Source organism: Taeniopygia guttata, chromosome Z (assembly GCF_048771995.1).
Source record: "Taeniopygia guttata chromosome Z, bTaeGut7.mat, whole genome shotgun sequence".
NCBI lineage: Eukaryota > Metazoa > Chordata > Aves > Passeriformes > Estrildidae > Taeniopygia > Taeniopygia guttata.
Window position 1 is genome coordinate 11,025,725 of NC_133063.1, and position 24,599 is coordinate 11,050,323.

The window sequence follows — 24,599 nt, forward strand, 5'->3', positions numbered from 1 at the left end:
CTCCTTTTGCACTTAAATTATCTTCAGTGGTGACTTTTTGTCCCTGTTGTCTTTCCCTAGCATCAACCACCGTTGAACGGCAGCTTGGGCTACATTCTTACCATAAACTACAGAGGAGATGTTTGAATCTTGGACGCCAGTCTGCGGTTCACTGGGGAGTTTCTGCCGTGGTTCTGGCCTGTGGGTCTAACCGTGGTGCTGCAGTAGCATGATGGGGAGGAGGAATATGTGGCAAGGTGTGTTCCCAGGCTTAGCTTTGATGTGGCCAGCCTCTTTGGGGGTGAGAAGAGAGGCTGCAGATACATAGACATGACCACTGCTCTTTCATTTGTACTCAGGGCCAACAAACTGCCTCTGGCCTTTTCTGCCTAGAAAGATCCAACCACTGTTCAGTTAGAATATATTGGGTACACCCTATTTGTGTTTCCAGTGGCATCCAAATTTCAACTCTCAAATTTCTTTCCTGTTCTGTCTCCTCTTTTTGTGTAGCAACATCTTATGCCTTCCTCCTGAAAATGTCCTAACTCCCAAGCTGGTCACACTATCGCTCCATGTGTTTCTTATACCTCCTGTTCACCTGTCCCTACTTCCAGGCTGCCTTGTACACCAAGTCTTTTGTGTATCCTCCCACTTTGTTCTGCTGAAAATGTGTTCTCTCTTTTCTACCATGTTCAGAATCCTAAGAGGTGAATCATTTGGGTTATTGCAATAGTTCCTTGAGAGCATGAATGGAGGTGGACTCCTGCTTCAACCTGCTTCATTGTAGTGGGTTAAGATACAGGCAGCCTATTCACATCTTGAAAAGCAGCTGTGTTAGTAGAGAACAGTCCTGCTGCACTTTAGCTGTGTTTTCCTTCCAGCAAAGCTGGAACTTTGCTTCCAAGTTAAAGCTGCAGTTTACTGCAGTTCTTGGACTTGATAATGCGTGCCAATACTGACTGTACTCTGAGGATGCTGATCCTCGTCTTCACATACATCTGTACTACACGTGTCAGACAAGGAAGGCAGGCAGTATTTTTCCCTCCTGGTATCAGTCCCAACATCTTAATTTGTAACCAGCTAATTTGGCATATTGAGGTGCTGGTCTCCAGAGTTTCTGAAATAGCATATTACAATGAAAATATTTTTGTCTGAGAGCAACTTTGTGTATAGTCATACTATTGGAGTAAAAGTCAAGATAATTTTAAAACTGAGTAGCTATATTGAAGGCAATCTTGTTAAACAAAATAAACATGATTGTGGGTTTCTTTAATTAATTTCTCTAGTGATACTAGTGCAAATGTGAGGAAAAAACAAATTTTCACTTGTCACTGCTTTAGTGGTTTATTATCTACAGTTGTAATTGAGAAGTCACATGTCTAGCTTTTTGTCTCCAAAGTTAACCCCTTTATTTTCATGTGTTTGCTTGAACAGGATTTATGCCTGATTAAGTTACTGTCTTTTATCATAATTAAAGAAAAATGTTGTGGAGGGAGAACTAAAACCTCTGTTCAATGGAAAACAGATTGTTGTGCTTGCAGTGAAACAAAAGGGACCCTGTCACACAAAGTGGCTTTTTTTCCCCCCGTCAGAATAATCAGCAGTCAGAAAGATTTATCTGCTGTGAGAATGATTCAACTGTCCAGACTAAGGGTGTGTGGGAGGAGGAAACATGTTTAAGCTTTTCAGAAAGGAAGCAACATGCTTCAGAGTTTGCCTGAGATCGCAAGAATGGCAGCTTTAGCAACAGTGCTTATAATCTGTATTTGTAAACTATATCGCCTGTTTGCAGTTCATGCCAAAAATGGATTAGTAGATTTTAACAATCTCTCTCTTCACGACTGTAAGTGAATTAGTGTATACAGTGTGCCCTTGATTTATAAAAGGTTTCTTCTTGTGGTGCCTTAGAGTCTCATTTTAAACAGTATAGCATGCCTGCAGAATTTTTTATTTTTTAATGTATATTCCTGGCAGAGAAAACTCCACTGTTGCTGTTAGCTTTTACCTATTTGAAGTTACTTTCAGGCAGTAACACACTGGATAAAAATTTTTAAGAGAACATTAAAAAGGGATGAGAAAATGTAAGCCAATAATGGCTGAATTATTCTGTCCTTCTAGCAAAATGGTGTATTCTGACAAACTATAATAGAACTTCTGTGGTTTATCATAATTTTTTTGGTAATTCAGAAAAATCTTGTGTTCTATTGATTTTAAAAGTTTCGAACTTAAAACTTGATATAATTTCTATCAAAGAAAAACTGTTTCCAAGTATCAAATCAAGGAAGAGCTGAGTAACAGATTCTAAAGTCTTTTTGTATGCAGATTTGGATTCATTCTTTGTACTTACACTGTCTGGAAATTTAAATAAATACATCTTTTACACATTTTCTCTCTTTATATATATCAACAGTGCTTGGTAGAGATGCAATATGGCCCAGACCATAGAGGATTGTTAGTCTGTATCAGGGTTTTATCAGCTCCTAATGCTATGAGTACAATTACACAGTATTTCTCAACACAGGATGAGCTAATTTACCATTAGAAATTACAGATGAGTCCAAGAGCATATTGCAAACATTCCCTTAAAATTCCTCTAAGAAATGACCTCTTTTTCTACTTGTGAATGTGCAAATCTACATTGCCATGTGTGCATTTTTGAAAGTGAAGTACGAATAGTATGAGGTTAATTGTGAGGACCACTTTTTCATGGTTATTCCCCTTTGTACTCTGTCATACATATTTGGTAAATCTCTGACAGCAGGCTATCCCAGCATAATTCATTTACATATCAGAAAGTTTTTTTCCAAAAAAGCATGGTTGAGACTAATCAGATACTGTTTTTTCAGTATTTTTGAGGCTTTATCTTCAGCTTCAGAGGAAAGATATTGGTAGCTTCTGTCTTTTCTTCCTGTCACAAGAATAGCAAATTATTAGTAGTTTATATTCAATTTGTTCCTGAGAGTTTATATGACTGAGTCTTTATTGGAGTCATGATGGACTGATCTAGTTGAACACATAATGATTTAACTCATCTAACTCATCTACTGTTCTTACTTCCTTGAAGTTTAACATCAGAGATGGTTCTTTCTTCCTCAAGCAGTAACACCCTACACTTGTAATTCTGTCATTCACCTGAACTGATTTTATCTTCCTTATTGTTCATCTTTCACCTGGCTTCCTGACAAGGCAGCAATTACAATATCTGCTATGCTGATGGTGGTGAAAGATTTTCTGTCACTATGGCAGCATTTTGCTCATCTTCATTCTTGATTTTTACACAGGATGAAGTACTTCAGTTTTATGATTGGGTACCAATTCAAGTTTTCAGAGCAGGAAAGCAAACTGAACAGATTTATTTGGAAATCATTAAGGCAATAACCTTGGAATGAGGTGATGCCTCTTACAAACTTGCCCAGAATGGAACCATAATTAATATCAAAATGAGAAGATTTAAACCACCTGTTCTTATGTTCCAAAATTTAAAATGTTGTTGCATTTATTTATTGTTTTTCTTGTTAAGGATTGTCTCTTGTTTAAGGATTTACAAATCTGAATTGTCATTAGATTTTTGTTAAGAGTTCTATCATTAACCATCACATTAACCATCACATGCTCAATTTTAATATCCATACTCAGCTTTCATTAATGGAGAGTGACAAGCGATGAGTCAACATTAGTTCTCAATTTGACTGAAAGACTCAAAGATATCAATAGCATTCAATTATACTAGTAATATTCTTTTAAAGCTCATCTGTTTTGCATTTACCAGAGAGTGTATGTACTATTTATGAGAAATTAAAGTGGGAGTTGCAATGGAAATACATGTGCTTCTCTTCTTATGAATTAATTGAAAATCAGATATCCACCAACATCAAAGGAGCTCTGAGCCATAGAGGGCTACTCTGATCATATTGGGATATAACTGGTAGTAATTGTTCAGCAATGAAAGATAATATCCTGCTGGTGATGTTTATTATGATGTGTTTGAATTAAGTGTGTTCAGAATTTTTTTTAACTGTTTTTTCTTAGTCACTTTTATGATCCAATGCAATAAAAAAAAAAAAGAGAGCCTGATTTTGTTCTGGAGGGTGTAGGAAGATAACTGGCCACTTTCTCCTGCAGTTTAGAAGTATTTGACTTAGAAATTAGGTAAATGGAATTTAATTTAGACTTGCCATAATAAGCATTAAAAAATTGGTATCCTATTAAACTTGGTAATTGGTATCCTATTAAACTATTTTGCTTGGAGGTGAATGATTTTCTGGAAGAAGGTGGATAGAAAATTAAATCTTATTTCTTGTTTTCCTCCTCCTGTACCCCTTGTTAACCAGTTCCCAGTCCAAGCAGGTTGGTTCCCTTGCCAGCAAAAGGAACAAGGTTGTTTCTTCCCCAAGATGTGACCTTGGGGTGTGTTTTCTGTGCTATGGACTGTGAGGTTCTACAGCTCACTATTAACTCAAGTTTCATCTGGTCATCACCAGAAGTGGAAAAACTGCATGATGGCTTACTCAGCTGCACAGTGTCTTTGCTGTTTTTTTGCTGCAGAGAGGGGAATTGCCTCTGGTGAGAATAATCAGCTTCAGCCCCTGCCCAGCTTTGAGGGGCTACAGAAGCCAAGGCCAGACTAGCCTGAGTAGTAGAAGGTGAGGCACAATTTTAGCACTGGTGGCCATGCACTGACAGCAATGATGATGTGGTTGTACACAGTTCTAGAATCGGACAGTTTGGCTGAAGAATGTGGAGGTTTTAGGTTGGATTTCTAGTGTGTATTCCTACACTGGCACCATTATTTTATGGCATAGCTACTGTAATGGTAGTAGCTTAGTAACCTTCATTTTCACCACTTTAGAAGATGAGACCTCTCCATATGTATGGGCAGTAAAGACAGAAATTACTTAAAAAACCACCAGTTTCACTTACTTTTGCAATGCATAGCCAGTCTGCAGAGTTAATTTTTTGATTAAGAAGGGAATTGTGCTTTTAAACTGTCCAGCGCAGACTGTGGTTTGGAGATTTGTAGTTTGAACTACGTGGTGCTATCAGATGTAAGCAGAAAATTATAAGTAATGGATTAATCTTGGGGGAGGAAAGAGGACATGTCATCATTTCAGGGTTACCCACTCTGCAGAAAGCAGTTATTCTAATGTTTATTAAGTGCTCATGATTGTGAGATAATTATCCACTTTGACAAATTAGATGGGTAGAAAATCTGGGCTAAAAGCCAGTAACTTGAAACAAAGCAAAACATAATGATCACTTCCATGTAACACCCACACATTTATGGACACCCCTCTATTCTGGGTGAATAGTAGAATTTTCCTACTGGAAATCATCTTAGTGATGAATTAGAAATGGACTGAAAGTTTTCTACTGGCAATAATTTTAAAGTGAATGAACGTGAGTAGCTCATCATATGAAAATAATAAGTTTTTTAAAGGGGGAAAGGTTTCCTGTCCTCAGATTCGTGGAAGGTTTGTATTTCGATCTGCATGTCTTAGAAACAAATATGCTTCAGTGAAGTGTTTTTAGATTGAGATACATATCCTTTTAAAAAATCTCACTGGCTTGCAAAGAAAACTCTTGGAAAACATTGTAAGAGATATGTCAGCAACTGAGAGAAATTAACTGTATAAAAACCAGTGAACAGAAGGTGTCAGGTCTTGTGCTTCCTGTTCTGTCTGTCCACCAGACTGTTGTGGAATGTGCTAGACCACCCATTAATCAATTAGATGTGAAGAAAGTGTGCTTGGGAGTACAAAAAGCACATGGGTTCCTTCATGTTTGGATCACTTAGAAGAAGTTTCCTAAGATTAAGTAGCAGCAAAGCAGACAGCAAAGCAGAAACACGATGCTTTTTTTTTTTTTTTTTTTTTTTTTTTTTTTTTTTTGCAGCTGCAGTTGTAGTTTGTTGTACAACCAGGTAGTTTTGATAGACTAGTCCTGTTGAAAGAGAGCAGGAAGATAGGACAGAACTTAAAAAGACTCAGGTTTAACTTATTTTCTTTGGGGATAATGCCTCTGTAACAGTCATAGAATCTTTACTGTGGTAGTGAAAGTTAATTTTTTCAAGGTTGTTGGAGATATACCAAAACGCCAGAGTGATGCTTATTAATGTAAGTGCAGGTTCAGTACCTTTAGATATTATTGTTTTCCTATTTAATTGTATAACTCAATGTTGCAAATTTATGACCACTTATATAGAAGACAATCACAGTCATTTAATTTCTGTTGTCGTACTGTTGGCTCTATTATCTTGGTGTTTCATTTTATTTGTCAGTGGAGAAATTCTTTATTAATGACACTAATGTTCCACCTTTGCGTTTTCAGATAAGAAGAGACTTAGTGTGTTCTCACTTCTTTCTAGTCTGTGCAAATGTGTAGTTTAAGGCTGAATGCTTTTTCTGAAAATTGATTAATGTGCTTAAACATTTTTTGCAGTATATTCACCCATCTTCTTCCAGCTTCACCTCTTTTCTGCTGCAAAGATGAACAGAGAAAACTAAGTTCTGGAATTAACAAGCTCATTTAGCTCTGCTCTCTTCTCCCAGATTAAATCAGCCTCTGGACTGTGACCAGAATTTACTTTCATCTCCTGCCAGTAAGACTTCAGGCCTAATCTAGTCTCAGTGGGTGTCTACAGGCGACAAATGCATATTACTTTTGCTCTTTTAGGTAGGGATAGGGAGTGGAAGAGACAACAGATTATTGCTTATTGGAAAAGACACCTCTTGACAGCACCTCTTTAACAGCCATTAAAGCTGAATTCAAGCATGATAAATCAAGAAAGTCTATACAAGAAGGTCACTGTCTTCAAACATAAGAAGGAGACATTCCAGATTGCTGTTTTTGTTTTAAACTACTTCATGTCTCTTCAGGCAGCACAAAGACCTTTTTACTGATTGCTTTGCTTGTGTCCTTCAAATGAAAGTGATCTATCAGAGTTCTTTTCTCCAGGACCTGGGAAATGGTATCTCAGACCTGTCAGTTCCACAGGTCCCTCAAATTATACATAGTTGAGCCCTACTCTTTCTGTTACCTTCCTTTTCCTGCTTTTTCCCTTGCCCATGAGATGGCTACTTTGTGTCCAGCAATTTTTGCCTATATCTTTTCTCTTCCTTCCTTCAATTTCAAGAAAAACATAAGTAGCTGTTTAATTTCTTTCAAGATTTTGTCTGAAAAGAGAGGGTTGAATAAGGGAACAATAATTAGCTAGGATTCTTCTAGGAAGGAACTTTTAAAATATAAGGAACTTAAACTCCTTATTTTAAAATAAAATTTTAAAAGTATTGTTAGTTCCTCACAGAAATTTCAGTTGTAGGATAAAAAGTACAAAGAAGTAATTAAAGGTTTAGGAAAAATGAAAGTTTAAAACAGACAAGAAGTAGTGCTGTTCAGGCTTATGTTTTATTCAGTCTTTATGTACTTCAAAAGCAAGCCTCCACAATCTCCAGTGAAGAAATTGTGCTCCTTTGCTCACCTGCCCTCAAAATAGCACATCCTCTCCTGGTTTCTAACCCAATTTCTCTAGGCTTCAAATTGCCTTGATTTTGCTTTCTTGTTCATATAGCAGAAATTAAAATAGATGCTCTCTTGTATTCTTTATAGCATGGACAAATGCTTACCTATGCTTTTTTACCCTCAAACCTGGTCATGCGTATTTTTTAAGACTCATGTTTTCTGTTTGCTTTTGGAGCTGTCAGGTGATCATAGCTTTTTCAGTGGTGCCCAAAACTGGACAAAGACCTTGGCACTTAATCAGGGGAGTAATTATTTCCAGTTCTCATAAGCATCTAGTTGAACAAAGTAACCCATCCAGATGCCTCAGTATGATATCTTAAAAAAATTTATTGGGTTTTTAGGACTTAAGCGTTTACAGCCTACCTTTCTAGTTTCTGTGGCAGTCAGAATTACTCTTTGGGCAGTTTTTCAGTCAGTTGTGAGTCCAGCTAACTTACCTTCTTGCTTGTGTTCCCATTGCTTCTTTTGAAGAGAAGACATGCTACTAAAGATATATTGCATGATTGCCATCTGACATGCCTTTATTCTGACATCCCCATAACCCTGTAATGAGACAACTGCTGCTCTTCTCACATTGTATACACACACACTGGTCCTGCCTTGTGAGGCCATGTACATTGTATGAGGTGGTAGCCTGGGGCCGCTGCCCTCATCTGATGGGCCCTTAAGAAATAATCTGGTGGGACAGGGCATGACAGATCAGATACAGATAATGACTTGACGGTAACTTCAATTTGTATAACATTTGCTTATTCAAGCTTCTGATCATGTTCCTTAGTTCGAAACATAGGTGACAATTAGTTTTTTTAAAACTGGTTAAGAAATCTATTGTTTGAGAAAGCAACTTCTGCCTCTTTATTCTTATGTTTATTTTCTTTCCTGTTTAATTAAGAGCCTTAATTTTTGTATTTTCTTTAAATATACAGTTTATAGAGAACATGTTTTTACAGTCTTTTTGTATCCATGCTAACTCTAACTCATTGTATGCTTTGGCTTTTCTGATTCTACCCATATGTGTTTATGTAAATCCTCTATACTATGACTAATCATTCATCACAGGCCCTTATTTTTGAACGCTAAAAAGAAGAATATTCCTTTTACATTACTTTGTTATAAAGTGGCTTTTACATAGCTGCGTTGGTCCCATATTGTACTTCTTGTTTCTTCCATTTTGGGACAAATTCTGTCTTTTTGTTCAAGATTTTCATAGCTAGGCACTTACCAGTATCCTTAAAATGCTATTCTATGTGTTTCTGTATGCAACATTCTTTACTGTATCAGCTTTGGAGATGGTTTGGGGTTTGGGTTATTTAAACTTTTTTTAATTTTTAAGAAAAGTTTAATATATATGTCAATCTTGGGGGTTTTTTTTGCCTCCACAAAATAAGGAATTTGTCATTTTATGACCACTAGTTTGACTTCTGTTTCTTCACTCATCTCCCTTTTAATCAGATTTAAGTCAATCTCATGTAAGAAATCTCCTCAAATATAATATTGGATTATCTGTATATTCTTTTTTGTCTGTTTTCTTCGTCACCCATGGATTTCTCAGTGAAGATCTCACACTATCATCTCTTTTATTATGGATGCTGCTTCTAGTTCCTTAAGGGATAAGCACAATGCATTCCTGTCTCTGATTAGTGGTATATAGCAGATTTTCGAGAACATGTGATTGACCCCACTCTTTTCACACTTTATTTTTGCAGTAATCTGCTTCTTAATTCTTTCTGAATTTCAGAGCAAGTGTATGTGTTCTTGATTAACAATATAAGACCTTCTCTGTTTTTCTTCAACCCCATACCATTTCACCAGCAAGTTCATTTCACCCTTCCACACCAATCCCAGCTTTGTGATTTATCCTCAGTCTTCGTGAGATGGATTAAGTGGCAATTTCTGTTGATTCTAAAGAGTTTAATCTTCTTCCTGTTTATTCTCCTTATTTCTGATGTTTCTGTATAAACATCTCAAGTGTTTAACTTATTGCCCTATTACTCTCTCTTCTTGTCCCTCCTATGATTCTCAGACAATATTTTGTCTGAAAAATCTAGTTATTTTTGATACTCGGTAGGGGTACTTCATAGGAACACATTTTAATGAAGTAGCTTTGTCAAAACCAAGTTTTCCTTAGAATACATCCCATTGATTATTCAAATGTGGAAATGTGCAACATCATTAGTTTTGAAATTAACATACAGATCTGAAGTGAACTCTAGTTAATTTTTTTTAATGTTAGCTTTGTTTTCTGCAAAAGAGTTATAGTTCAGGAATCCAATGGCTTAATTTAGTGTAAGTCAGCACAGAGGCAGAAGCTGGAGCTTTGATAGTAACTTATTTTGATGATTATTGGCTCTTGAATGTCTGCTGTGGCTCAGAGTGTATGATTTGTGTTCTATGATGAGTCTTCAGTTACCGCATTATTATTAACAGTTTTCTGGGGAATGATTTTAAACATTCCCATGAAATTCTTATGGTTACTTGCCAGACAAGGAGGATCTGCTAAGCCAGAGTAGCATAGGTGGAGCTCCACAGGGTGTAGCTTCCCTTCTGGGTAGAAGATAGAACACTTCCAGGGAATAAACAGTAATATGCCTCCTGTTTTCTGCTGACTTAAAGTTCTTTTGTGGCTTGTTTGTTACAGATTATTGGAAAGCAAAATTGACTGTTTTTTTTTTTTTTTTTAACCACTTTTTTCTTTCCCCTGATCTACTTCTTGCAGGGAGGTTGCTTGGCAGTTCAGCTTAAAGGTCCGGTAAGCAAGCAGGGGTGGGTGGAAGAATGAAAGCCAACAAAAGGAAGTGGTAGAAATCCAAAAGACTTAACTACATGAAAATAATACTTCTGCCAAAGGGCAGTTTTATCCTTTCTGTTCATAATAGCAGACTTTAAGTCATACTCATGTGGATGGATCTGTATGGAACCTGGAAGTGATTACTTAAATGGGAACATAAAAGGACTATATTTGTGCTTTTTTTTTAAGAGAAAGAAATGGAAACTTTGCAGTATTTATAGTAGCTCCTGCCAAGTGGGGTTGTCATCAGTCTAAGCCTTTTAGCTTTTTTCTTTTCTTCATTATTTTTTTTAACCCAAGAAGATCTATGAAAATAGGGATTTAAGGATAAATATTTATATGGAATATCTGTATAAACACAGTTGTCTCTCTAGCCTGTGTATTAATTTCTTTATAATAAATTTAGTTTTTTCCCTTTTTGATTTTTTTTCTGATTGTGGCAGTTATTTTTCAAAATGTTATTTACTAACACCTTACTTCATTTTCCATATGAGTGATTCTGTCTTAGTGTCATGATACATAGGGATACACCTTTGTGGCTGTCAAAGACAACTCAGAGTGTCTGACTTGATTTTCAAACATGTGATACTTAGGAAAATTTGGTTGTATATGGATTTCCTGTTCCTGCTATGCTTTCATGTGGATCATGCCTGCATTTCTATGCTCAGAATTGCATTCGGAAATATGATTGACTTTTCTTAAACACCACCATGTACCATTTTGGGACAAATTCTGGGATGAGAAAGCCCAAAATTTTATCTGCAGACCGGACTTGTACAGGAGTCAGTGATACATTATTTTTATTTTCTGTTCTTTGCATCTCTGGTGAAAAATATTCCCACTTCTCTTCCTTGATCTCCGAGCTGTATAATTTTACTTCTTTTTACGGCAGTTTTATGAGCAGTTTAGGGGATTTTACAAAGAGGAAATTATTACAGAGTAATATAAACAATGTGACGAGAAAAATTAAAATGTGGATGTGAAGCTTTATTAAAGGCATATAGCTGCAATATGTAGTGTATGGGGTAGATTGAAGCCTCAGTTTACAGAAAAGGTTCTTGGCTCTTGCAATGCAATTGGGAAAGCTTGCTGTAAATATGCTGTGCTTGTGGTTCCTTATTCAACCAGTGGCGCCAGGAATCAGACCAAAGGCAGGGGGCGGGAGATGTTTTTTTGTTTTGTTTTGTATTTTTCACTAAAAATTGCTTGATATTTTATGACATGCAAGTTTTCAGTGTTACTGTTCTATATTTTAATCATTTCGGCCTTTGAAATATGCCTTGCTTGTGAGGAGTGTGGATATTGCCAGGATTCTGCATAGTGTGATCTCTGTATCAGTATTTTAATGTATTTTTTGATTCTTTGCCCATGATTTAGTTATAAGGTTTTCCTCTCATACTGAAACAGAAATTAATCTAGTTTCCACCTCAGATCACACAAAGATACCTTACCTTCTGTAGTTTTAGTGAAGTGCTGTAAAGGATACAACAGTAGTTGAGTGGTTTTCATTTATACACACTTCTTTTGTTTGAGAGCACGATATCTGTGAATATTTCATTTGCAAAAGCACATTTACAGATATAGTGTCTGTGGTTATACTATCAAAATTGTGTTGACTGTATATCCACTTCTTGAATTTTGTGATGTCTTTCTGTCTGAAATATAATTTTTGTTCTACTTTTCACACTTTAAAGAAATGTGAAGTTCTGTTGCTCATTCTAGGTTCAGAATATCTGACAGGCATCAAATAAAGCTGTTAGAAACCGTCTCCTACCAAGCAGGAAAAGTGTTGTCAACGTCTGGCAGTAGAGATTGGAACCTTTATTGAAAACTGTTGCCAAGGCATGTTGGGAATGTTATTTGCCAAAATGTAGTTTCAAGTGGAACTTTGGTCAAGGTTATGGATGAGAAATGCCTTGAGAGTTACTGAGAATGCATCCACATTGGGATGTTTCTGAGACTGAAAAGAGGTTGAAGGTGGAAGACTTAAGGAAAAGTGTCACATATAAACCTGTTTTTGCCTATTTTTAGACACAGGACTAAATGTTCTTTTGATCTAATATAATGTGGCCAGTTGTATGCTTTCATTCTTTGTTAGCAATTTTGTTTCATAGATATAGACTGGAATAAGTTTTACTTTTTGTTCTAAGTCTGCACATTAAGGAGTCTCCATAATTTCTAGAAGCTTTTAAACAAGAAACCATATTTAGCTCAGAAACATTTCAGCTGCAGGCAGCTAATAGATATGAGAATGTACTGGAGATGCCATTATAAACTGCCTTTTATCTTTTAATATTCCTTTCAAAATAGCTGCCATCGACCACTGAGGGAGAGAGAGTATTCTAAGAAAAGTTTTAAGTTCTTCTGCAAAAAAGATCAGTATGTCACAAACTGCATGTTGTGTACCAGAGTGATAAGGTGCAAAATTTGATGGAGTAAGTGCTTTCAGAAAGAGAGCAGTTTATGTCACATTGTAAGAATTCATGTCTTACATTGGATTAATTTCACTTTCTGATAAAAAATTCCTGTACATGTGCAGTTACCACCTGTCCTTCGTGTGAAAGAAGCGGCACTATTAATGTGGTGCATCTGTTACTCTTCACAGTAAATAATAATCTATTAACACTAATCACGAATGCTTTTACATGGGGTGAAGGAGAAGACCTTTCTAGCAAGAAGAAAAAGCATTTATCTGTATTCCTGGTGAAAATATTACTTCTTTCCCCTAAACATGAGGACCTACCTCACAAGCAACCTCAAAAATGATTGTCTAGGGAAACAATTGCAAAAGGGAAAAGTGATGTTTCCCTGCCCTTTTCATGTTTCTTATTGAGTAACAGAGTCTGGAATGTCATTAACTTCTTATCTATCTCTCTCTTTTTTCTATTTTTTTCCCCCAATAAAATTGCTTTATGGCTGTTTCATTGCTTCATTCCTTGTTCATCATCAAAAAAATCCTACTGAATGTTCTGAATATTAAGTCTTTACTCAAAGTCAGGATATAAGAGCCATAACTCTCAATATAAGGCAAAATATAGTAAGAGAGCAGTTGTTACTTTGCAATACTCAGATGTGTATGTTTTCATAGTTACCAAAGCAATGCAAGTAGAATTAGCTTCTGTATAGTACAGTTCCTATGCTCACCTCGTATACCATGCTGAGGGATTTACATCTATATTTTCAGAAATGGATCTCCAGTTTCAGATGCTATGATTTTTTCTCCTTTAAAAATACTTACCATGGGAGCAGTGCCCTCAACGTTATCTTTGCTTTTTTTTTTTTTAATTTTAAAATATTTTTTGGAATTACAGATTAGCTCTTTTTTTGAAAATCCTGCTGTCATTAAGTTATTTCCTTTCTGTGCTGGAGCTCTGTAGTTTATTTCTGAACACAGTGGGCTTTGAATGGTGATTTTGGTGCTTTTAAATGTGATACATTTAAAGCCTAGAAATTAACTTGTAGCATCAAACGAATTCAAAACCAGATACTGCTTTTCATATAATCAGGTTTGGTTTGGGAGGAACTTAAATATCATTTAATTCTGACCTCTCTGCTATTGACAGGGACGCATTCTGCTAAAGTGAATGACTTGAAGCCCCATCCAACCTGACCTTGAACACTTCTAGGGAGGAGGCATCCACAAATGGGCAACTTTCCCAGTATCTAATCACCCCTGTAGTAAAGAATTTATTCTTAATACATGGCCTAAACTTATTCTCTTTCAGTGTAATGCATAATATAGAGAATAAAATCTTCAGCTTATTTATGATAAGTTCTCAGTTACATGGTAGATGGCAGTCTGATAAATAAACTAGAAGGCAAAAACTTACAGTTCTCAGAAGACAGTCCTCACTTGAATGTGGTGGTATATTATAAAATTCTGTGTTATAAAAGAACGTTGTGCTGAAAAATACAGACTCTCTGAATAAATCCAATACAGACTCTCTGAATAAATCCAAGGCTAATACAAGACACTAAACACAGGCACACCAGGACTATAAAGTCACTCAAAGAAATTGACTGCTCACAGTTTCCATGTTAAATCATTTAAATCAGTGTCATGGGATAATCTCTGAATACCCATGTGTACTCATTGTTTCTCCACATGCATTCTTTAGGAGTGATAAAAGTCACAGAAATTACAGTAAATTCTAAATTAGCCTTAAGTATAAGTCAGTACTAGACAAGATAGTATTAAGCTGAAAAGTGTTTATTTAAAAATGGACTTTTCTACTGAAAATCTGTGTTCTGTAAAATGCTGTTACATATGCTTGTCTTGTCTTCTGTGTGCCCTTGCACACACACGCCCACACCTCTGCCACCTTCTTACCTGCAGACACAACAGCACAGATCCCCCAGTGCTTTCCCATCTGCACACACACCTTTGCACCTTCCTGGGATACCCACACCTATCCGTGCACACTTAATTCCTAGGTGCTCACCACACACCCCTAGCTGGACACAGGCCTCTGCACATCTCCCCCGCACTCACTGTACATACGTGCAGCTACACATCTGCGTGCACCAATCCCTTCATGCACTCACACAAACAATTCCACAGTCTCACCTGCACACACGTAGCCCTACATCCCTCCACTGACACACGAACCTCCATGCAATGTTACAGACATGTACACCCCTATGCCCACACATGCTTGCACACAGACAAATCTACAAATACCCACCCATCTGTACTTCCTCCTACACATAAACACACTCTACCTCCCCAGCTGTGTGAATTCAAAGAAACCCCAACCAAAACATGTGTGAACATCCCATAACACACATATGTGTACATGCACATGCGAAGACAAACATCTTGAGTTCTGTGGGTTGGGCTTGGATTTAGACTGAAGCACAGACTTTACATTTCATATGCTGTTGAGAGCAGTGCTATGCTACAGCTATATATCCCCACTGCCTTTAATATTTGAGGCAGCTTTTACTTACAACCAGGTACTCAGTAAATATTTGGTGGGAATTGAGGAAAAAAAAATCCATCTTCTGTCTTGGTTTCAGGGGACACCTTGAGCTCAAAACAAGAGCTACAATGTGTTCTTCGCTAGTGTGAGGGGACAAATCTGTGATTACATGCCTACAAAACACAGCCTTAGGTGATGGCATACAGAAGCACCTCAGGCAGCCCTGATGTCAGTGGGCAGCAGAAGCCTTTCAGCTGCTTTCCCTGCCCTCTGCCAAAGTGAGTGATGCAGTGCTGGGCTTGTGATTTTTATCCTGGCCACTGTGTTGTGTTATCGCACAGGCATGTCTTTGATCACCCAATGAACTAAACCACTGAACTGAAATGTCCTCTGTGCTGTAGGGGAAATCACAGATGCTTTTCTGTCAAGGTTAGAGCAGAGCCATGCTTAAATCCTTGCTGATAAGAGACTGTAACCAAGAGTGTTCATCATCATACATAAAGTGCCAGACAGAAGTTTCACAATCAACGCTGGAAAAAAGAGAACAGGATACAGTGAAATTACCTAGCCGAGGGATTTCAGTGAAATTTTAATGATTATCTTTGAATAACTTATTTTTTCTTACATTTTGGAAAAATATAGTTCAACTTTCCAGTGGACTGTGCAATTTAAAAGATAAGTATTTATATCTTGAACACAAGGTCTAAAAAATTTCCCTGTTCATTCATGGGTGCAAATGAAGGCTGGAAAGCAGTGATCCTTACCTTTTTTTTTACTTCTTTGCAAGTTAAGCAGAGTAGTAAGTCCATATATTCTGAAGATCCTGAATGCTGTGGCTTCCTCCCCCCCAGTTCTCTGTGCAGCCACCTATTTTAGTGGAAAAAGAGGAATAAAGTGTTTCTTCAGTTCTTAGTGGTGTTTTATAGATGGTAGTTGCCTTTCAGAAGAGAAAAAGCCCATAACTCACTGTAGGCTTTTCATTAAGGAAATTAGAAGAACATAGAAAACCTCAGAAATATCCAAGGTGTCTTCATATGAGGGGTTCACATAAGTATTGTGGAGGGTTGAAGAGAATTTTCAATTAAGAAAGCTGCATTTTTCTTCAAGCAAACAAATGTTCTTTATAAAACAGATATAACTCAAAAGACAACCCTTCTTCAGTACTTTCTGCTCAGTTATGCATGACTTTTGCTAGTGACAAAATTGCTTTCTTCAGGAGTGCTTATGCTTTTAATTTTTGCTGGGATAGTTGGAATTTATCAATATATTGTTAAATTTAGCATCTCTTGTTATGGTATGCAAAAATGGCCATTTTGTGTGCATTTGTTATCTTTTACTGCTGTTTTTTTCTTGCTGACAGAGTCTGAATATCTTCATGATATAAAGACGTAAACAGGAATGCAACTAAAAGTATAAAAGTTTATTGGAAGAATTTAGGTCCCAATTCTTCAAACAATTTATTTTGTTAGCTTTGCATTGTGAACAGATATTCCAGGAGAAGGGCCTCTTTATGGAGGGTACACTGGAAATTAAAATAAGAAATTTATGGTTAAAAAGAAGTAATTTAAATCCAGCTCTAAAATTTATTCTTCCTTTCAGTTCCTGGCAGTTCTGTCACCAAAATAAGAAAATTGCTTATGAATATGAGCTTTATTTCCATAGCTAAAGTGTGACTGAATTTTTTATTGAAGTATTTTGCTTTTCTTTCAAAAAATAATTTTCTTGGTCTGAAATTATGATGTCTTGGTCTGAAATTACGATGTTGAGGATTTCCAAAGAAAGAAAAAAGAAGTGAGATTAGGAAAGAGTACTTGTATTCTTTTCCACTTTAATTTGCTTGAAGCTATGTTTATTTATTTAAAGGGACTTCTTTTTCAACTTTTGTGGTTTTTTTGGACACCTGATTATCTACAGAATATCTAATGCAGGGACCAAGAAAAACTGTGGAACAGATATTGGGAAAAAACTCAATAATTCAAATGGGAAAAAAGAAAATCATATTTCTGTGTTAAATTTTCCCTGTAAGTTTGTGTATTGTAAAATACTTGAAGTGCTCTTTAAAGACATACAAATTGAAACAATTTAAATGATTTGAATGTTCAAATGGTTTACCATTGTTAGGAACTAATCTTGAGCTGGTTCTCATTTTAAATTTGTGAAATTATACCCTTTACAAACATAAGTCCCAAGGAGAGTTTTATGTTTCTTTTTCTAGACATCAGCACTTCAGAACTCTGCAGAAAGAATTCAGCTGCTGTAGTGTGAATAATAGTCTTGTGTAGAAAGATTTCTTTTCCATGAAGTTCCTTACCTGTTATGTCACCTGGGATTTAAGAAATCTGGTTCTGTAAGAAAACCAAAATCATCTTTTCTTTCTTCTTTATAGTGTGTTCAGTTGATTAATTGGTGGTTCCATCTGCTGAGAAATTGTCTTCAGCATCACCCAGTGTCTCAGTTTTGCAGTGAGACTCTTTGGCTAGAGAGATTATTGAGGGGGATCAGGTTATATGAATTTGGCATAAGCCTTGCTGAAGTCAATAGTCAAGTGTCAATACAAACTATCCCAAATGTGGAATGCATCTCTGTATCTCATGCTTCCACCGAAGTTTGCTGACATAAACACACTTAAAATACAAAAGAGCCAGCTGGCATTGACAATGTATTAGATGCCCAAAAGGTGCACTGTGTCTTTTTATCTTACCGTAGTCTTACAGGTAAAGTAAATAAGAGTTGTGTCAGGTGGTGTGCATGGTCCTTCCTCCATTATTCTTTGCTGTCTCCATCCTTCTTTCTTTTTTATGGCAAGATGCCATTATAAGGGAAGGTTTTAAGAAAGAGTATTTACAGCTGAACATGATGTAACTGTATGATCTGCTGTGATACAGAGTTTTAGAAGTAGCATTTAATATTTGACAAAAGATCTGATGAACTTCTGTTGTGTGTGTTGAGCTCTGTATTGAGAGTGGTGTAAGTCAGAACTTTAAATTCATCCAATAGTGAATAAGCAGGCAATGAAACTCAAGATGCTTTGATCTCGCAGTCATCCTTGCTGAGTCATGAGTGGTTGATGAGTTTCACTGGTATGTATCCTCAGCTAAACAGAATTAAATAGTACATAATAGAAATGAAATGTAAGTTAATTTTAAAGACAGTTTCTTAATTTCAGAACCCCTGTAATTTTTTTTCCCTGTCAGAAAAGGAAAAGAAAATGTACCTTTGCTCTCTGTGGAGTTTGTATATGCTGTATAGCAAGACTTAACAAGGGCTTAATCAGAGAATCACAGATTCATTTAGGCTGGAAAAACCCTTTAAGGTCATCGAGTACAATTGCAAACTTAACCAGTATAAATCTATCATGGTGGCACATCTGCTGCATGTCTTTTAAATACCTCTGGATGATGACCCCTGTGCAGCTTGTTCCAGGGCCTGTCAACCCTTTTAGTGAGGAAATTTTCTCTAATACCCAGTCCAGACCTCCCCTGGTGCAATTTAAGGCCCTTTCCTCTTATTCTGGCACTTGTTACCTGGGAAGAGAGACCAGCTCCCCCCTGTCTGCACCCTCCTTTCAGGCAGTTGTGGACAGAGACCCACAAAGTCACCCCTCAGTCTCCTTTTCTCCAGGCTAAACAACCCCAGCACCTCAGGTGCTCTTCATAAGATTTGTGCTCCAGATCCTGCACGAGTTTGGTTGCTTTTTGGATTCCCACACCTCTCAAATGAACAAGTGCTAACTTAGTAATTTTATGGACTATTTTCTCCTTCCAAGCAGTTGTTTTTCTACTGTCATTCCTTGGCTTTGAGTAGCTGCTCTTAGGCTAATATTTATGGACTCTGTGACATAGACTGTTTATAGTGGATACTGGGTTGATGACTGAATTTTAGACCTGAGCATCATCTGGATATTCCTCATATCAAGAGAAAATTCTCACCTTAGGCATATTTCCATACATTGATCACAGAAATCATAAACTGCTGTCATAAAGTGAGACATTTGAGCAAACTTCAGCTAGGCGGATTATATGAATTTGATGACTCCCCTGTGTAATACAGACATTAAAACAAAATATGATATATATGTTGCTACAGGAGTTAGTTTTCTTACAAAAATTGTTCCACTTGGGAAGTCCTTTAGGGTACAGCAATATCCTGACACAGTTGCTTGCTGCAGGACTCAGACCAGAGCTCTATAGGCAGTAAAATCAGTGCTTGACTGGAACAACCAGCAGGCTCTTACAGTATATCAGCAAGAAGTTGACATTAAAAATGCAAGATGCCTATAACCACGGCTTTCTATAGTGTCTCTGACTTTACCAAAGTTGCCCATGGTCAAAGTGTGTGATCTGGAGCAGTATTGTCCAGTTTTTCAACAGCAGGCATAGTCACATTAATGTCAATTGCATCTAATAAAAATAAACTAAATATCCTCATGTTTCCCAAGGCTCTGTTCAAATGCGTTTAAAACATTTGATTATTTTCTTAGTTAATTTCTAAATATTTCTATTTGGTAGTATTGTTAGTATGGCCATTAGATCAGACTACCACTGTTTCCTGAATGGAGCTTCTGACATCTGTTATGGCTAATCTGCCACCCTTGACAATGGTCTCAAAAAAAGACCTTATTTTCTTCCTTAAACCCTTATAATTTCTCTTCACAGCCCTCTTGCTCCTCCCTGTCTCTTCAGTTTTGTCTTTAAGTCTTTCCTGATCCTCCTCTGTGTCACATTCCAAATACCTTGTTACATTATCTCATCTCAAGGTGCTGAATTTTAAGATTATAAAGTTTTAACCTTTTTCTGAGTCTGTAAAGAGTCTTTTAAAACAGATTTATAATACACTAGAGATACCCTATTTTTTCTGTCTTTATTGTCATGTCTCTGAAATTTATTATATTAATGCTGTGGTGGTTTTCTTTCCCCCACAAGTATATTTTTTGATATATTTTGTCCCTGTGCTTGAAAAAGTCTTATTTCACTTTGCCTAGTTATTCTATATGTAAACCCTCTAGAAACACATGGTTAACGTATTAATTCCTTTGACAGTTGAGTCTCCTTTTGGTCTTTACATCTTCCTTTCTCAGAAGATACTTGTGTAGTCTGTCTGCTGTCTGCTATTAAATCCTAAATTCCTTAGGTTAAGACTGTAATATGTCATTCTTCTACAAATAGTCTTTTTTCTGAAGGCTAATTTTTCACTGTTCTTCATTTGCAATACCAAGATTTCTGTTGCAAACCATTAAAAAATTCTAGTGACAACTGAGGCAAGATACTGTCAGATGTGTGCCCAAGCAAGGCTTGGTTTAAAGACAGTCCTTCTTTTGTATGAGTGACTTCCCAGGGGTAGTCTGTGTTACCAAGTTGAATAATGCAGAAGGGCTTGTCAGTAAACTGTTTAAGCTAAAGAAAGGCCTCCAAATATCAGTTCAAGAAGGTTGGTGTTTGCTTGAATTGTGTGTTAGACACATCTCTCAAATGTCTATTATGTCTTTGTGTTACTTCAGGAATTTGGGTTTTTTTTGGTTGTTGTTTTTGTTTTTGTTGTTTTTTTTTTTTTAATTTTTTTTTACTGGTGCTATGTCCTTGTAAACACAGTTGTTATAAATCAGGTAATTTCTGATCTGACATCTGTCATTTGACACGGATTTGGCATAAAGATATTCTGATTCTTTTTGATTTAATGCATCTCTGGACTGCTTCTAATAGTGTTCTCAGGTCTGAATAAAGAGCTAATGAGGCATACTTTCACATGTCTTTCTGCAGCTGTAATAAATTGTAGGAAATATTTCTTTCCAGGGATAGACTTGCATATCTGATTCATTTGTGAGCAGTCAAAAGCAGAGAGCTGAAGAGCTGTGAGGATGGAAAGCTTACTGTCCTGCTTTCCCTGCTGAAGCTACTGAAATTGGTGAAAGGTCCCTAATTATGCTTGTTTGCTTGGGTTTTTTGTCAGACTATGAAGGTAAGCCTTGCCACCCTCGAATTCTGTTAGAAGTTGATTCTGATATATGGAAGGCTCAGTGATAAACTGTTTTTTCTGATAGATAGTTATTGATATGTTTAGATTCATATACCCAAATCTTGTTTTTCTTTGTAGAAGTTTATTTGAGCTGGTTCCCCCTCCTCTGCTGTTTGTGCTTAGACATATCTATGTATATTTTCCAAGCTGTATTGTTGATGATTATTTCTGTTATCCATCACTCTTCTTGGAACTGTTCTGGCAGTTCTGCCCAAAATAATTCTGCTCCAAAAAGTAGCTAATAAAAACATGTCCAGACTCTTAGGATGTTGACTCCTGTTACCAAGGGTTGACGATGCTCTTGGTGGTGGTGGGGGTGGTAGGCTGAACACATATATGTCACAGGCTGGAATAGGAGGGGGCAGTGGTGGTGCAAAATCCCTCCTGGGGGGCCCATGGTGGGCCACATGGAGCAGAACACCCCCAAAATACTGCAGCCCACAGCCAGACCATAAAAACCCATGATGAGGCAGGGGCACTGAGGAACAGAAGGGTAGAAACAATAATGGGAAGCTGAAACAAACTATTTAGCATCTGGCAGCAGAAATCCTGAGTGCAAAGAAGCAGACTAAATCTGTCATGTGCACGCCTTCAACCTCTTATACTGCTTTTTGCTTCACCAGATCCATTTGAATGAGTTGAGCTTAATCTCTGCTGAAAGTCAGGTAAATTGAGACTGAGGTAAGGAAGACTTTTTTCTTTATGCAAATGTAGTAGTTTATGTTCTTTTTCTCAGAGTTCAAGTCACTGATCAGAGATTTCTGTTGCATGGCAATAAATTAATTGAAGTACAATTCCTCAACTGCATACAGTTTTGCCTGCAACAGAATTTTATTCTAAAAAAACCTACTATTTTTTTCTCCAGTGTATAGGTAGAACAGTAATGGGTGTGTCTGTGTAGCACAATTTCTTTTTTATTCTAGCTGATGATGACATAAAGCTTTCAAGCAGGGAAGTATAACTTTAACACTTTGTCTTATATTTTCTTTATAATTCCTCAAACCTGGACAATTCCTATGAATGCACTTCAAGTATGTAGCTTAATGTTGAGGTGCTTTGCTTTTGGCTGCAGGTCAAGGGCATAGTTTAATTTTAGTATACACTCCCTTTGTTAGCAGTGTGGGGAATACTGACAGCATGTTCCACCACGTCTCTGCCACGGGTCTTGCATGGTGTACTGTAGCAATACTTCTTAAGTAACTCTTTTGGGAGGAACTAATTTCCTTCTCTTCATTACCAATGTACCAGTGCCATGGTACATTGCGAAACATTTGCCAAATACAGTGGTGGTTTAGCATTGCAAATCAGGAAGAATCGTCTGCAGTAAGGTACAAGGAGTTTACTTACAAGAAAGTAAGTGACTGACAGAAAAAAATATGTACTGATGCTAATGAAGTGTAGGAAAATTGAATCTGCTAGTGGTTTCATCTGTATTGTAGATGTGATTTTGATTTGTATGGAGATGTACTGAAGCGTAAGGAGAAGAAAAACAGAAGGATAGTGAACTATGATTTATGTTATTGTAATTTTCTTGTTTGTCTGCTCATCCTCCCAAACCAATATGTTAGGTATGGTAAAATATAGGACCAAATCTTAATCATAGAACCATTAGCTGAGGCCTAAACTTAGTCTTTGAATCCTCCTTTTTTAGCCCACCCATAAACAGAAGTTGTTGCCAGCAGACATAAGGCAGAGCAGCATTCTTGGGTTGAACTGGAAAAGCAATCATTTCCTGGCAGAGAACAAACTTGGTCAAGTTATAAAGTGGTTTCCCTTGAACAGAGCCCATGCTATCAACTTTTATTAGGGTACTGTTTATCTTGGGCCTTGTGGGAGTAAAGAGAAATGGAAATTTTAGGTAAACGCTAGTGCTGCATCTAAAAGGTTTTGCCTTTATGAAGTATGGGACTGGGGAGAAATATTTCATTTAGTTTTGAAATCTCTTTCTTGTCAATTCAGAAATTGCCTCTTGACAAAAAAAATGTGTTAAAATATAGAAAATAAAGAAGAGTAAATCCATTTCAGAAGCCCACTGCTGCTTTGATAGATGGGCTTAATAATTATGTGATGTATTTCTCTGAAAGTTAAGCTGCACACTTTTGGAAAGAGAAAGGGCCTGTGTACAGATTTTATTACAACACTAAGCCCCATGACCTATGTGCTCTATAACAGTGCTTGCTCTGATCTAGCTGAAGAAAACATTGGTGCTTGAGATTCACAGAATCTAACCCTTTTTCTTTAGCCTCTTCACTCCCAGGCCCAAAAGTCATTATTTCCAGCCAAGGCTTTTTATCCTCAGATGTGCTGAATAGATCTGCACTAGGAGTGCTGAAATCAGATAGTAAACTCAACCAGACAGAGCTGTGACTTTTCATGTTTGGTTGTCTCCAGATGACATGCCCCAGAACACCGGTGCTGTAAGCATGGAGCAGAGCCACCCAAGCTGGTCGTGCCCTGAATCGGGTTTAGATTTGATGTTAAAATTAAGCTGATGTACTATTACTGCTGCTAGAAGGGGCAATCACATTCCCTCTGACCCCAGCTGTTTTGCTCTGGTGCTGTTTTCAGAGCAGCGTTTTTCTAGAGTGTCATATGAAACAGGACCCTGTGGCTGGGCTGACACGCCCGTCACCTTCTCAGTCAGGAAAGATCTATCTGGGGAATATCCTGCTTGGATCAGTCCACATGTGCAGGATGAAGTGTGAAGCATATTGCTGGCTTCTTATTTCCTCCTCATTCTGGTATTAATCATTCTGGTTCTTGGTGGTCATACTCTGTACTGTCTCAGGAACTCCTTTTTCGCAGCCAATAAGTTGTAACAGGGATCAGCTGGAAGGAAAAGAGCTGTTGAACCCAAGGGGAAAAAGCAAGTTTCCTAGAACTATAAGGAACCTTTTGCATCACTGAACTGTTTTCTGCTGTTGAAGGCACTGTGCCATATAGTCCCTTTCTTAAACTTATCGAAGTCAGTATGAAAACCAGTTAGTTTTTTTCCAATGAAAACTCTCATTGGAAAGGCTGTCCTAGGTTTTGATTGCTTTAACAGGTAGGAGCCTTCACTTTTGAGCAGAAGTTTATCCACTCCTCATTTTATCTATTTATTTTTGTCCAAACAGTTATTTTTCATCCTGTGCTTTCTTTCCCTGAACTTTCCATGAAGACCAGATGTAAGTTCTCTTTGGTTTTGTTTTGCTGTGGGAAACAAGCAAATCTGGTTTTCATGTATTCAGTAAGTTCTGTCTCTCAATTCCTTTTTCTGCATCATTCTATTTTCTCTTTCATTCTTTATGTATGCAACATGAATTCAAGGATCTGTACTGAACTTCTAGTTATTCTGCAGTGTTGCAATGTCCCACCTGACATGTTTAAGAATTTTATTT

The 24,599-nt window shown here is 37.1% G+C and overlaps 1 protein-coding gene across 2 annotated transcripts in view; it reads left to right on the top strand.

Moving 5' to 3' along the window:
- Positions 1 to 24,599, top strand: part of ROR2 (receptor tyrosine kinase like orphan receptor 2) — a 142,114-nt gene that overhangs the window by 34,319 nt on the left and 83,196 nt on the right. The window contains exon 1 of one of the 2 annotated variants that reach the window (XM_072921865.1): positions 20,065 to 21,900. The exons of the other annotated variant lie outside the window; for it this stretch is intronic. The gene's annotated coding sequence lies outside the window, so the exon portion shown is untranslated. Of the gene's footprint in view, positions 1 to 20,064; positions 21,901 to 24,599 lie in introns of those variants that run through there. 2 annotated transcript variants of the gene reach the window in all.